The sequence below is a fragment of the Phacochoerus africanus genome, chromosome 3 (assembly GCF_016906955.1).
Source record: "Phacochoerus africanus isolate WHEZ1 chromosome 3, ROS_Pafr_v1, whole genome shotgun sequence".
NCBI lineage: Eukaryota > Metazoa > Chordata > Mammalia > Artiodactyla > Suidae > Phacochoerus > Phacochoerus africanus.
This window is the reverse complement of record NC_062546.1, coordinates 181,870,276-181,885,341: the sequence shown is the minus strand read 5'-3', so window position 1 is coordinate 181,885,341 and position 15,066 is coordinate 181,870,276.

Genomic DNA, 15,066 nt, shown 5'->3' with positions numbered 1-15,066 from the left:
TGTTAAAATGAAATCAGAAGGGCCACAGGGATGGAAGTTGGGTAGATGTGGGAACAAGAGAGACAGTGGCAGAGACAGTGGATGCAGATCTATGGAAATTGCCTGGAAGAGTCAGTGCTACAAGGACCCTGAGGGTGAGCGAGAAAAGGGAAAGGCTGCTCTTCGTACCATGTGAAACTGAAACTGTGACATCTTAAACATGAGTGACCCAAGGTGACTTTATAGACAACATATAAAAGACTGGCATGAATTTTAGTCTGAATAGGGAAATGGGGACTTTTTTCTCAGAGCTCAAAAAGAAAGAATTCAAGCCCTGATTAAGGATGCACAGAGTGCAGGGTAGGAGACATTTAGGTTGTTTCTATGTCTTGGCTATTGTGAATAATGCTGTTGTGAACATAGGGGTGCATGTGTCTATTTTTTTTTCTTTTTAGGGCTGCACCTAAAAAGATGATGATGATGTGATAAAAAGACGTGATATATATATATGGAATATTGCTCAGCCATAAAAAGAACAAATTAATGCCATTCACAGCAACATGGATGCAACTAAAGATTATCATATTAAATGAAGTAAGTGAGAGAAAAATAAATACCATATATATCACTTACATGTGGAATCTAAATATGACATAAATAAACTTATCTATGAAATAGAAACATGCTCACAGACAAGAACAGACTTATAGTTGCCAAGGGGAGGGTGTTGGAAGAGAGACTCTTGGGAGATTGGGTTAGCAGATATAAACTATTATATAAGGAAGGGACAAACATAAAAGTCCTATCTTACAGCACAGACAATCTCATCTAGGACACTAGGCTTCTCCTATTTTTTTTGAGTAATACTTGTCACTTTAAGTTATTATGCATTTTACTGATTTCTCTTGCTAATTGTTTGCTTTCTTTAAGCTCTCACAGTTTCATGGACCTCTGCTTATACTAGTTCTTTGCTGTTTAATATATTCACAGATAATGAATGTCTTTAATTAGATTCCATATCCTGCCTCAATCTAGTTTTTACAGAAACATATTATTGTTGGCTCTATGTTGTTGTGAGCTTCAAACATATGGATCAAAAATATTTGAAAACATTCCAGAAAGTTCCAAAAAGCAAAACTTGAAATTGTTGCATTATTGAAACTATTTATATAGCTTTTACACTGTATTTACAGTTATTTACAAATAGCATTTACATTGTATTCAGTATTATAAGTAATGTAGAGATGATTCAAATAATATAGGAGTATGTGAATAGGTTATATGCAAATACTATACCATATATATTAAAGACTTGAGCAGATTTTACTATCTGTTGGGGTCCTAGAACCAATTCTCCAGATGATACAGAGGGAGAAGTGTATTTACTAATAGCCTCAATCCCACCATTGCAAGATTAAAATTGAAATTTTTAGCTAAAATTAAAACTTTCATTAAATTTATCATCTCCCTGAGCCTAGAATGTCAAGGCCCAGCTACTGTCCCTCTCACCACAAAGTTTCAGGAGATGCATCATTTTAATTCAGGTCAGGACCCAGGCCTCTTTCTTATATCTCCAGGGTGAGGAGCTCTCCATTTCCAAGTATTTTGTCTATTTCTGGCCCAGTGTTCACATGGTCCACAGGACAGGGAAGCAACTCTTTATCAAGATTTTTTTCCCATATACAGAAGGGCTTCTATATATTCCAGCCTGACCTTGGACATCACCAAGTCTGAGAAATTTCTACAATCCCAGTTCTCTAGTGCTTGGGTCTCTTCCAACCAGTTCTATGCTATAATTCGATTATCGTGAGTTTTTTTTTTTTTTTGTCTTTTTACCTTTTGTAGTGCCGCTCCTGCGGCATATGGAGATTCCCAATATGGAGGTTCCCAATATGGAGGTTCCCAGGTTAGGGATCAAATCAGAGCTGTAGCCACCGGCCGATGCCAGAGCCACAGCAATGCAGGATCCAAGCCACATCTGCGACCTACACCACAGCTCACGGCAACGCCGGATCCTTAACCCACTGAGCAATGCCAGGGATGGAACCCGCAACCTCATGGTTCCTAGTCAGATTCGTTAACCACTGAGCCACGACAGGAACTCCCAATTATTGTGGTTTTTAAGTTCATTGATCTATTCGATTCTTTCCGAGTAGTCTCTATTTACCAAGGACACTTGAAGGATATAATCTATACATATTTCTCTAATTCTTTAAATTGTTTCTTTGGATTAAATTATGAGAGGAGTTTGTTCATTCAGAGATTACTTTCCCCCTTCCCCTTCACCATCATAGAATTGCTTTTACTAAGTTGCCTGTGGTTTTGTTCTCCTGCATGAGAGCAAGGAAGGATAAGAGGCATAACACTAATAAAATCTGTAATATTAAAGGTTACTATTGAGGCTATTCCTCAATAAATTATATAGTACACAAGCATATCATATACTTTTAATATGGACCCAATGCTGAAGTGTCATTCAAGCTATAAGAGCAGGAATCATTGCATTGCTGCTAAACAGCTGGAGGTAACTTCTCTTATTGACAGTAAAAATCCCGTGACTGACTAAGACTACTTTTTGTTGACTGCTTGAATATTTAGGCCCAAAGTTGAAACCCTTCTTTAGAAATAAATAAAAACAAAATAACATTATGACTACCATTAATGAATGAATGCCTATGTAACCAACTTTTAAAAGAAAGGCTTTAAAGTAGATTACATACATTTTTTTGTATTAACTTGACTTTCAGCTTCATCTCATTTTACCTATTCTAAGTTATTCTTCACCTTAATTATCTCCTAAAACATTTACTTCTTATTCTGCAATTTCTCTAAATCTCTTTTGAAAATGTATGAAATAAAATATAATTAAAAAAAATTTAAACTGTACCATGTACTGGGGACATAAATATAACTGAAATAAGCTTTGCCCTCAAGGCCATGGTCTAGTAGTTTATACAAATATATACCAATTAATTGTAAGTATTTTAATAGATAATATATAGAATATGGTGATGGGACAGAGAAGGATATAATCAATTTTTCAGGCTTAGGTGATGGTTAAGAAGACTATAAAAAGACAAGCATTTGAACAAAATCTCTATGTATAAGAAGGTGTTCTCAGGTAACATAAAAGGATGAGAATTCAGCATGTGGAAATTGTGGCATATTCAGAGATTAAGCATTTTGCTTTTAAGAAGATAAGAGTAGGAGTTCCCATTGTGGCTCAATGGTGATGAACCCAACTAGTATCCATGAGGATGTGGGTTTGATCCTTGGCTCCTCTCAGAGGGTTAAGGATCCAGCCTTGCTGTGAGCTGTGGGGTAGGTCTCAGACAAGGCTCAGATCCCATGTTGCTATGGCTGTGGAGGAGGCCAGCAGCTGCAGCTCTGATTAGACCCCTAGCCTGGGAACTTCCATATGCCAAAGATGCAGCCCAAAAAAAGAAAAAATAAAAGAGAGAGAGAGAAGAGTAATGGGAAAAAATAGTCTAAATATATAAAAATAATTATAAAAGCCCTCTCCTACAGCCCTAAAGAATTTTTGTAGGCTATGAGGATAAATGGATGGGTATTTTGAGAAGTTGGAAATGTAATCAGATATTAATCTAGGATAATAACTCTGGGAACATGGCACAGACCAGGCTGTTGGAGGAAGAGCAGAAATACCCTAGAGAATTGATAGGGGTTTCTAGTACAGGCTGGCACTTGATTATTGAACTTAGTTATATTGAGATCTATGCTTTGTATAATTATAGTCATTCCCAGATTTTGGTAAATGATTCTCAAGACAGAGTCTCAGACTAACTTTTGACCACTTAGCTAATGATTATTCCAAGCCTAAACTGTAATAATAGGGATATGCCATTTTTCCAGCAGAAAGCCCCCCTGAGATAGTGTGGTTTCTTTACCTTATCTTCTTTTGACCTCTGGTCTGACTCAGTAAAGATCCTGAACTGCAGAATTTTTCAAGGTACTCTTTTCTGACTTTCAGGAGTACATGGGAACAAAAACATGTGGGTGTGATGTTGAATGCAAGCTTCAGGAGGATTGATTTGGCAAAAATATTCAAGGGCAACAGAGGCTGGATATATTTTTCATCATCGAAAGTCAATGACTAAATACAGAATGAAATACCTTCTTAGCAGCTTCTGCTTTGGCACCAAGTGTGCTGCACAAAGATGCAATAAGATAAGAAATGTACTGAAGGGGACTGCTTTCCACAGCTGTGTGAGAATTCTATGTGAAATGCAATTATATTTTCCAAATAATTATTCTCTACATCCAGTTTGGAAAGTACAATTAAAAAACAGCTTTCCTTGTATGTTTGGGAAGGAACATTCAACCTTGGAATATGGTTTTTCTCTTGATCCACATCTGCCAAAGCCACACTGGCTAAATTCCTTACAATGAATACAAATAGACAGGACATTTAATTGTTCCAGCAGAAGCAGTGTCTTCATTTCCAGTACAAAACAAGATGTTTTCCATAATGGAAGTTTCATAATGACAATAAAACTAGCTTGGTGAAAGTAAATTCATGTATCATCGAATTCTAAGATCTCAAGGCTGGAGGGTTCTTAAATCCAACCAGTCTAATCACTTATCCTTCATTTTAATTATTTCTGCAAATTTTATATTATTATACTGCCCAGCCTCTATCTAACAGGAAACTCAATTTATTTGGTTTTGAGCAGTTCTGTTAGAAAGCCCTCTTCTTCCCTCATTAATGTCAGTAATAATCCTTGGCATCATTCAGAATTCAAATAATCCCACTTTGACCCAGTAGCCTGTAGAGTAGAAGAAAAAAACCATCATGCTCTAGAGATGACACTCCATTCACCTCCTTATCACCCAAATATTCTTCTCCATGTCATTTCCATTTTAGAGGTACAAGGATCTAAGAGGCTCTGCATCCACTCTACCTTCACTCGTAACTGGTATATTTCTATTGAACAGGACATATATTTCCATTATTCTATTCCAATCCTATCACTTCAAATCTTAGTAATAAATTTAAGCTCATATGTATTTCCACATAACTAAAATATGAGGTTCACTTTGCTTATTTTCCATTCTCTGAGGTATTTAGATCCTCTTTCTTTTTTTTGCCACTAATTACTTCTTGGGTTTCATGTACAAATCTCTATTTTTCCTTTCCATGACAGATTTTCTTTTTAATGACCAGGCTTACACAGGCTGAAGTTTTCTTCATAGTATTGGTTGGTTTCAGGATAAAAAAGCTGATTCTAATATTTAGAGCTATATTGTGTTTTTACCCGGGAATCCAGTTGAGCATTTCAGTTTACAAAGCCACTTTTCAGAAAGCCAAAAACTCTATTAACTTAAACCATATTCCAATCCAGATGTTTCCCTCTCTTGTCACCCCATCCCTGTGAGTGTGATAAGAGAAAGAAATAGTGGTAACAACAGATGAATCCCCAAGTTTTCTAATTTCCTGTCAAAGATTTCAGAATCCCTAAAATGTTTTGCAGGTCTTCCTGGGAGTATCATCAGCTCCACCGTAAAATCCGTGGTGTGGATATGGCAATATAGATAACAATCTTAGCAAATTCTCCCTCGTATTTCTCACAAACTCTGGAAAAACACCCTAAGTTTCACCTGAATTTGTCACATCTTCACAGATCAGATATCTATCCCCAAGGCTGTATGTTCACCAAGGAATTAACAACTAGCAGGACATTAGTTTATTTTCTGTGTGATTTCTACACCTCAAACTTTATAGGTAAATAAAATCCCTAGGTATACTAAGTTTAGTACTCAATAATTGTTCTAGAAATAGGGTAAACTAGAATATTAGCCAAAATTAGATTCTTATGTTTCAATCACATCTTTGCCATTTAAAAGTCCAGTTGTTTGTAAAACAAACTGTCTTTCTGGAGACTAGTATCACCATCTCTAAAAGGAAGAAATGATACCTTTTCTACTGTGATCCTTAGTGTGGATTAAACTAAGGGTGTGCACCAACATATAATCCACAAAGCAGGCATAGGAACTAAGAAGTAAAATCTCTGGATCTCTGTGTAATACTCTTTAAGGCATTGTCACCTGTATGGAGCACACTGCTTTAAAGAAATAATAATAATAAAAAGTAACTCAGGGGCAGGAAATGTATTGTTTCTTAGGATGATTGCTCTATCTTCCAGGAAGTCAGGTTTATCTTGCAGAAGTCTGCATCTTGTGAGCAGAATAAATGTGAACCCCCACTGTGTAATCACTCCATGTAAAGGACTAAATTACTGGCTATGGAACAGCTACAGCAGAAGCTGAAATTAGAAATTAGATGTACATCATTTGAATATATGGATAAGCATAGTGTGCAATGAGCTCAGTGACTGGGAGTGACTAAAGCTAAGCACAAGCTTTAGTCTGAGACTAACAACAGGCAGTGTGACTCTTGGAGGTGAAATCTCTAGAAAATAAAACAGAAGAACACTGAAGCCTTCAGGAAGTGCCAGAGAATTTAGAAAAAAAAAAGGGGGGAAATCAAATTTTTAAGATACTCAGAAAACACAAAGTCTCAGATATAGAATAATTGGGTGTGGAGAAAGTAATGAGGAAGTTTGGCATACTATGCAAGATTGAAAGTAAAAACTGCAGAAACACAGTGGGCAAAAAAAGCAGTACCAGAGTCAGATTATTATTATTATTATTATTACTATTATTATTATCATTATTATTACTGTGCACTTACTGATGGAATGCTGGTGTTCAAATGTGGCTGTAAAGCACAGCCAAACACGCATCAATGTTAATTTATATTCGTCATACCAAGTTATACAAAACTGTATTATTTTAAATTCTTTTTTTCCTTTAAATAACAACAAAGGAATCCTAAACACGTTTCATCTAAAGTAGAAGAATGTGAGCTTTAGTTACCTCTACTGATTAACTGCACACTGAGCTTATGTCAGTTTAGGGTAGATCATTCCATAATGGCTCTACGTACAGATCTGTCTTCCTGGGTGATATGACTGGAGTCCCCAAATATCACAATGACGAAAGTACTTGGAATACTGTAAAATATTGCTTAAATACTATACTTATCTCTGGCTACTGAGAGGATTCATACATTTGGGGACAAATAGCATATATACAGTGACAAACTTATTTTAGTGCCTACTCAAAGTTTCCATAAATAGATTTTAAATTTGTATTTATATTGGCACTATTTGAGACTCTTACTGTTGGCCCATTTTTATTATAAAGAGGCATAAGTAAATTTATGTTTTATGCTTTTTAATTTATATTTTGTGTATATAATTTTTTCTTTAAATATTAAATAAAAAATTATCAACGATGTTAACATTAATGATAGTATGCCAAAATTCAGAAATATTTGAAGAAAACATGATTTAAAAATATACTGGGAACTCCCCAAAAATGAAATACTAAGGTATTAATCTAACAAATTATGCATAAGATCTGTTTGAGGGAAACACAAACTTCTAATGAATGAACAAAGAACTATATAAATGGAGAGATATTCCATGTTCGATACTGTCAGGATGTCAGTTCTTCCCAACTTAGCAAATCATTTTGAGGATATTGACAACTGATTTTAAGGCACATAGAGAGGCAAAAGTCCCAGAAGAGGCAACATAATGTGGAAGGAGAAGAACATATCTAAAGGACTCATATTTCTGACTTCAAGACCTACACTTAAAGCTGCAGTAATCAGGGCAGTGTGATATTGGTGAAATAGCAGACAAATAGATAAATGGAACATAATAGAAAGCCCAGAAATAGACCCCTATTAACAGAGTCAATTGCTCTTTGATGAAAGAGCAAGGACAATACCATGGAGCAAAGACAGCCTCTTCAACAACTGATGTTTGAACAGCTGTACATCTGCATACCAAAAAATGAATCTAGACACATATTTTACTCTCTTCACAAAAATTAATTCAAAATGGATCACAGGCCTAAATGTAAAATGCAAAACTCTAGTATTTCTGTAAGATAATACAGGAGATAATTTAGATGGCCTTGCTTATGTTGTTGCCTTTTTAGTTACAACACAAAGAAATCATCCCTGAAAAAATAGTAGGTAAGTTATATTTCATTAACATTAAAAACTATTGCCCTATGAAAGACAATGTCAAGAAAATCCACAGACTGGGAAAAATATTTGCAAAAGACGCATCAGTTAAAAGACTATTATTGAAAAATATACAAAGAAAACCTTAAAATCAACAATAAGAAAGCAACTTGATTTAAAAATGGGCCAAAAACCTTAACAGACACCTCACCAAAGAAGATATACAGATGTCAAACAAGCATATCAAAAGATACTCCACATCATCAGGAAATGCAAATTAAACCCAAAGTGTGATACCACTGCACACCTAATTAAAATGGTCAAAATCTGGAACACCGACAACCCTAAATCCTAGAAATGATGTGGAGCAACAGGAACTCTCATGCATTGCTCACAGCAATGCAAAATGATATGGCCACTTTGGAAGACAGTTTAGTGGTTTCTTGCAAACCATACTCTTACCACATAATTCCACAATCGCATTCCTTGGTATGACCCAAAGGAGCTGAAAACTTATTTCCACACAAAAACCTGCACATTAATGTTTATAACGTCTTTATTCACTTATAACTGCTCAAATGTGAAAGCAACCAAGCTGTCCTTCATTAGCAAATGGATAAGTACACTTTGGTACACACAGACAGTAGAGTATATTAGCAACACGAAAAAGAGATGACCTAGCAAGCCATGAAAAGACATGGAGGAACTTAAAATACACATTTCTAAGTGAAAGAGGCCAGTCTAAAAAGAATACATATTGTGTAATTCCAACTAAATGACATTCTGGAAAAGGCAACACTATGGAGATGGCAAAAAGATCACTGGTGCCAGGAGTTAGGGGGTGGGAAGAAACATAGAGAATGTTTAGGGCAGTGAAAAATACTCTGAATGACATATAATGGTAGATACATATCATTAAAACTTTGCCCAAACTTAGAGTGTACCACAACAAGAGTGAACCTTAAGGCAAACTTTGGATTTGGGTGATAACGATACGTCACTGTAAGTTAATCCCTAGTAAAAAAACTGTACAAATCTTGTAAGTGCTGTTGAGGAAACAGATGTCTGAGGGCAGGGGAAGGTGGACTGGAAATCTCTGTACCTCCCTTTCAACTTTGTTGTTAACTTAAAACTGCTGTCAAAAAAGTCTTCAAAACACACTGGAAAATTAAAAGAAATATAATTGAATATTAAACAAATTGTGGCTAGAAGGGATGACTTTCTAGTCTCCACACGTATTGAAAAAAATCCTTCCACACTCCCACAAAATGTTGACAACAACTACAAGCTCCAAAGTTCACTATACCAAAATTTAACTAGCAAAAAACATCAGACAAGTAAAACAAAATGTTATTAGTATTTCACAAAAATAGAAACATTTTAAATATAAATGGTTCATGAAAATTTAAAATAATTCTGTTTAATATTTCCACAGGAAAAATTAATAAACAAGTAATTAACAAATGAGAAACTATGGAGTTCCCATTGTGGCACAGTAGAAATGAATCCGACTAGGAACCATGGGGTTGCAGGTTAGATCCCTGGCCTTGTTCAGTGGGTTGAAGATCCAGCGTTGCTGCGAGCTGTGGTGTGGGGCACAGACACAGCTTGGATCCTGTGTTGCTGTGGCTGTTGTGTAGGCCAGCAGCTGCAGCTCCGATTAGACACCTAGTCTGGGAACTTCTGTATGCCATGGGTATGGCCCTAAAAAGACAAAAGACAAAAAAAAGAAGAAAAAAAAAGAGAGAGAGAGAAACTACAAGTCATCTTACACACAGAATAATGGTCAAGAAAATAGCTGAAAAACGAATATAAGTCAAACTTTCTTTTGTGTACCAAAGTAACAGAAGAAAGTCGTTTAAAATTATTGTTATTCAGAGTTCCCATTGTGGCTCAGTGGGTTACAAATCAGACTAGTATCCATGAGGATGTGGGTTCAATTACTGGCCTTACTCATTGGGTTAAAGGATACAGCATTGCCATGAGCAGTGGTATAGGCCACAGACATGGCTCAGATCTGGTGTGGCTGTGGCTGTGGCAAAGGTTGGCAGCTGCAGCTCCTATTTGACCCCAAGCTTGGGAACTTCCAAATGCTGTGGGTGCGGCCCTAAAAAGACAAAAATTAAAAAAATTTAAAAATTATTGTTATTCAATATGATAATATTGTATTTGTTCAGATGACATTGGAAGTGAGAAAGAGAACAATGGAAATATTTTATATTACCTACTTTTGAGACTCCTCAGTTTTATAATAGACTATTTACTAATAAATGTGTTTTTGTGGCTCATACATATTTACTTACCTTTCAAACCCTGAGCAATACTTCCTCAATGCAAATAAATAATTGAAAGTCACTAAAAAATACAATAAGATTACTGGAAGGAAAATATCACCACAAATATGACCTTTCAGATTTAACATGATAGCTTTTCTATTTAAATTGCATATTTTTATATTCATGTTTTTTTCCTTACACAAATTGTGGGTATTTAATAATGCCACTGAAGTTACTAGCTCAGAAATTTTCTTTTAAGTGTACCTCTCACTAAATCTCCCAATGTTTATAAGGCTTAAAATTATTTAAGTAGCTTGAAGCATGCCACTTTATGGCTGATATTGGTCTGCTGAAATTGAATTCAAATAATATATATAATTTTTGTGAGGATAATTGCAGAGCAAATTACTTAATGCTCTCAGTGTATTAATATTACGATGATTCCATCTTCATAAAACACCTATCACACTAGAAATTATTCCTGGACAATTTCTTTTTTCAAATAATAGTGTACAGTTTTTAAATATCTTTATATTCAGAGGATATGAAACACTTTAGAACCATGTAGTATTATATTTGAGGATGAAGTCTAAACATTTCACAGATTAGAAACTTCTCATGGAAAGGTTTCTACATCATTATTTTTCTCAAACTTTCAGATTTGGTTGAGTGATTTACATAAGTAGATGTTAAACATTAAAAAATGATATATTTCATTAGCCAACACTTTGTTCTCAGCACTATTGTTTCTCCTACCTTGAAAGATATTCAGTTGGGGAAAAATATCATAACCACAAGGAAATATAATAACCATAAGTCCAATTTTCCTTGATAGTCTAATATAATAACTGCATGCCTGAATAATTCTTCTGAGATTTTCTCAGTGTAGTAAAATTTGCAGAGTAAATAGTTTATATGAGAGGTTAGGTACCTTTTAGATGATATGTCCTATAGTGTAAAGGTGATTTAAGTTGTGGCTTTATACATAAACGTAAAATGCTTTGTTTATTTTTAGAAGTAATTTTATTCATATTTTGGATGCAAATGCATTTTATAATATTTGCACAGTGCAATTTATCAACACCGCAATCAAACTGCAAAAAATTATTCAAGAATTAGAAGTACTGCTTGTGAAATTTATAATGCAAAGGTATTGAAGGCATGGCCTTTTTAAAACCTCTTACAGTTCTTTATAAATATTTTATGGTGCCTTAACATTAGTTAAGAATAAAAAGCAAAATGTTAAAGCAGAAATACAGTATATCATTATAGGTTATCCATATACCCAGTATTTCAATACTGTAAAGTGAATTTGATTGTGTTCTGTAAATACTGAATATATTAGTATTTTCCCCTTGCAGGAATGAGGGGAAAATACATTCCCCCAAGTCTGCTTTTATAATCTAGTCCAGCAAGCATTTCACTAGAATAATTAGGAATGAATTAGTCCTACCCTCAGCAACTCTCTCTCTTGCCTAAGAGAATCTTGCTTCCAGCTTTGGTATTCAAGTAACCAAAAACCTTACATAAAATAGAAAAACGGTTGCTTGAAAAGTTAAAAATTAAAAGGTAATTGTTAATTGAAAGGTTGAAAACTTCAGGTTCAGGCCCATGCTAACTATGACAGGTACAGTTTTGTGGTATCTGTTCAACAGGAAAATATGTCCAAGTGGGAGTCTGAGAAGCTACTCAGAGCTTTTCACATGGGGGTCCCTCTGGGTTGGGATTAGACAGGAAGATACTATGGTAGACCATCGTAGTTTAGGAAGAAAAGACTAATTCATTCTAAACTACTTCACGAAACCCGGATAAAAGTAAATACTAACGACGGTTTTTAATACGAAGCCTAGCTGGTTGAGAAGCCAGAATATCAACTCTTCACATTCTTTCTCTCACTCTTAAGAGTCTGATATGGAAGCTAATTTGTGGTTAGAATATTGTTTGGTGACCATGACATTAGAGGAAAAAGGTTGAGTTTTTTTAATATCTCTGATAAATGGATGCACTCATCATTACTACACAAAAAGTAGAGTCACAGGCCATCTCCTCTAGAAGCAGCTTGATATATGGGACACTTTCTTACTTTTGGCTGCATTATTTTCATGAAGAGCACTTTTCTTCTGATAACATACATTTTCTCCAGACAAGTTACAATGAACTTGTACAGTTGTTTTATTTATGCTCTTTTACATTAATCACTTTCCATGCAAAATTTTCCCAAATCACTATCAGCAGTATAATTGATTTATTTAAGATTAATAGACTGAAGTTTGGTCCAAAATGCAAAATAATTTAGAGAATGATGTCAGGAGATCTCACAAAAAATGTTCAAATATGGGACTAACTGTAAGAGGAGTTTTTAAAGCCTTAAATAATATATCTCTGGATATTAAAACTTCCCCAAAGTAAAGAAAATTATTTACACGTGCCTTTAAATGAAGAGTGGCTTTTTGTAGATTCTTAATAGTGCAGGGTTTCTCAGAAGATTATCAGTTCCACAAATATTAAAGAATACTTTTAGTCTGCTAGTCAGCTTGCTAGTATCAAAGATTTGATATCAGCTAAATACCAACTGTTCTTTTTCTTAAGAATATCGCAATATAAAGAAACTAATAATCTACTAAGTAACTGAAGCCTGTCACTCAATAATATTGGCTCCTGTTTGGGGATTTTGAGGTTCTTAGTCCATGAGAATAGTTATATAGGTAATTTGTTTCCAAAAAGTAATACAAGTACCTTGTAGAAAATTTAGAATCACAGATAAGAAAAACCTAGACAAAGCATCATAATCCTTGTACCCTCAGATAAACACTACTTTTAGTTGTATTTTTCCAGAATTATTTTTCTAAGTGATATGAAGGCAACTAAAGAATGCGAAATTTAAAAGTATGTGCTAAATAACACTTTCTTTAATAAAAATTATTAATCTCTTTTTAAAAGAAAAATAATATTAAAACAGAAAAGTACATGCAAAAAGTTAAAAAAAGTACAGTTCATAAATATACATATAAATTTTACCATCCAGGAATATTTACTACATATATAGAGAGAGTGAGAGAGAGAGAGATCATAAAGAAACTGTAGGAGTTCCTGCCCTGGCTCAGTGGTTAACGAATCCGACTAGGAACCATGAGCTTGCAGGTTCGATCCCTGGCCTTGCTCAGTGGCTTAAGGATCTGGTGTTGCTGTAGCTGTGGTGTAGGTCACAGACGTAGCTCAGATCCCAAGCTGCTGTGGCTCTGGCATAGGACGGTGGCTATAGCTCTGATTAGACCCCTAGCCTGGGAATCTCCATACGCTGCAGGAGCAGCCCTAGAAAAGGCAAAAAGACAAAAAAAAAAAAGAAAAGAAAGAAAAAAAAAAGAAAAAGAAAAAGAAACTGTATATACAATATAGTTTCTATATATCAACTATATACACAATTTTTTATATATATCAGCTATATATACAATAGTTTCTTCTTCATATATATGGATAGTCTCTCTCTCTCTAAATATATATATAGTTTCTTTTTTATATTGTTACATTATTAAGAAAAAGAAACTTCTTTTTATAGGTTTGTAGCTAGAAATAGATGGAGATGGATATAAAGATGTTGAGAGAGAAAGAGGGAAACAGAAGGTGAAAATACAATTTTATTAAAATTAGAATCACAAACTACACATTAAGAATTTGCTAAAAATCACTGTCACCTAAATTCATATCCCCTCAAAAAAAAAAAAAAGGAACTCAACTGCAGGAATTTTTGAGCTTAAGTTCATTTTTTTTTCATTCTTTCATAAATCTTTCATTCTAGTTTATGAAAAATAATTGAAAACTGTGAGGCATTAATATTTTTAAATGGAGTTCCCGTCGTGGCGCAGAGTTTAACGAATCCAACTAGGAACCATGAGGTTGCGGGTTCGGTCCCTGCCCTTGCTCAGTGGGTTAACGATCCAGCATTGCCATGAGCTGTGGTGTAGGTTGCAGACGCGGCTCAGATCCCGCGTTGCTGTGGCTCTGGCGTAGGCTGGCAGCTACAGCTCCGATTCGACCCCTAGCCTGGGAACCTCCACATGCCGTGGGAGCGGCCCAAGAAATGGCAAAAAGACAAAAAAATAAATAAATAAATAATATTTTTAAATGATATTGTTTCATTGCCTGATATGATGCAGGACACATCATTTCTACACTATTTTTCACAGAAATCACCTATCTTTTCAGAAAACATTGACAAATAGATTTTGAGGGTTAGTCTACAAAATATATAACCAGTGCTCTATAAAAATATCAAGACCCTGGAGTTCCTGCCATGACACAGTGGGTTAAGAATCCTACTGCAGAAGCTCAGGTCACTGTGGAGGTGCAGGTTCAAGTAGTTAAAGGATCTGGTGTTTCAGCAGCTACAGAGTAGGTTGCAGCTCTGACTCAGGATTAAATCCCTGCCCAGAAACTTCAACATACCTCAGGTGCAGCCAAAAAATCAATCAATCAATCAATCAATCAATCAATCAAGATCCTGTAAAACAAGAAAAGCTGGAAGACCTGTGGTAGATAGAAATAAGATAAATAAGATTAACTAAATGTAATATTGGATCCGGGGTTGGATCCTAAAACAGAAAAAGGACATCAGTGGAAAAAAAAGAAGAAAACTGATTAAAACCTATAATTTAATTAAGAGTATTATGTCAATGTTATTATTTTTTTTCTAGTTCTGTTCATTGTACCATGGTATAAAACATTAAGATTAGGGTAAATCAGATGAAGATTATA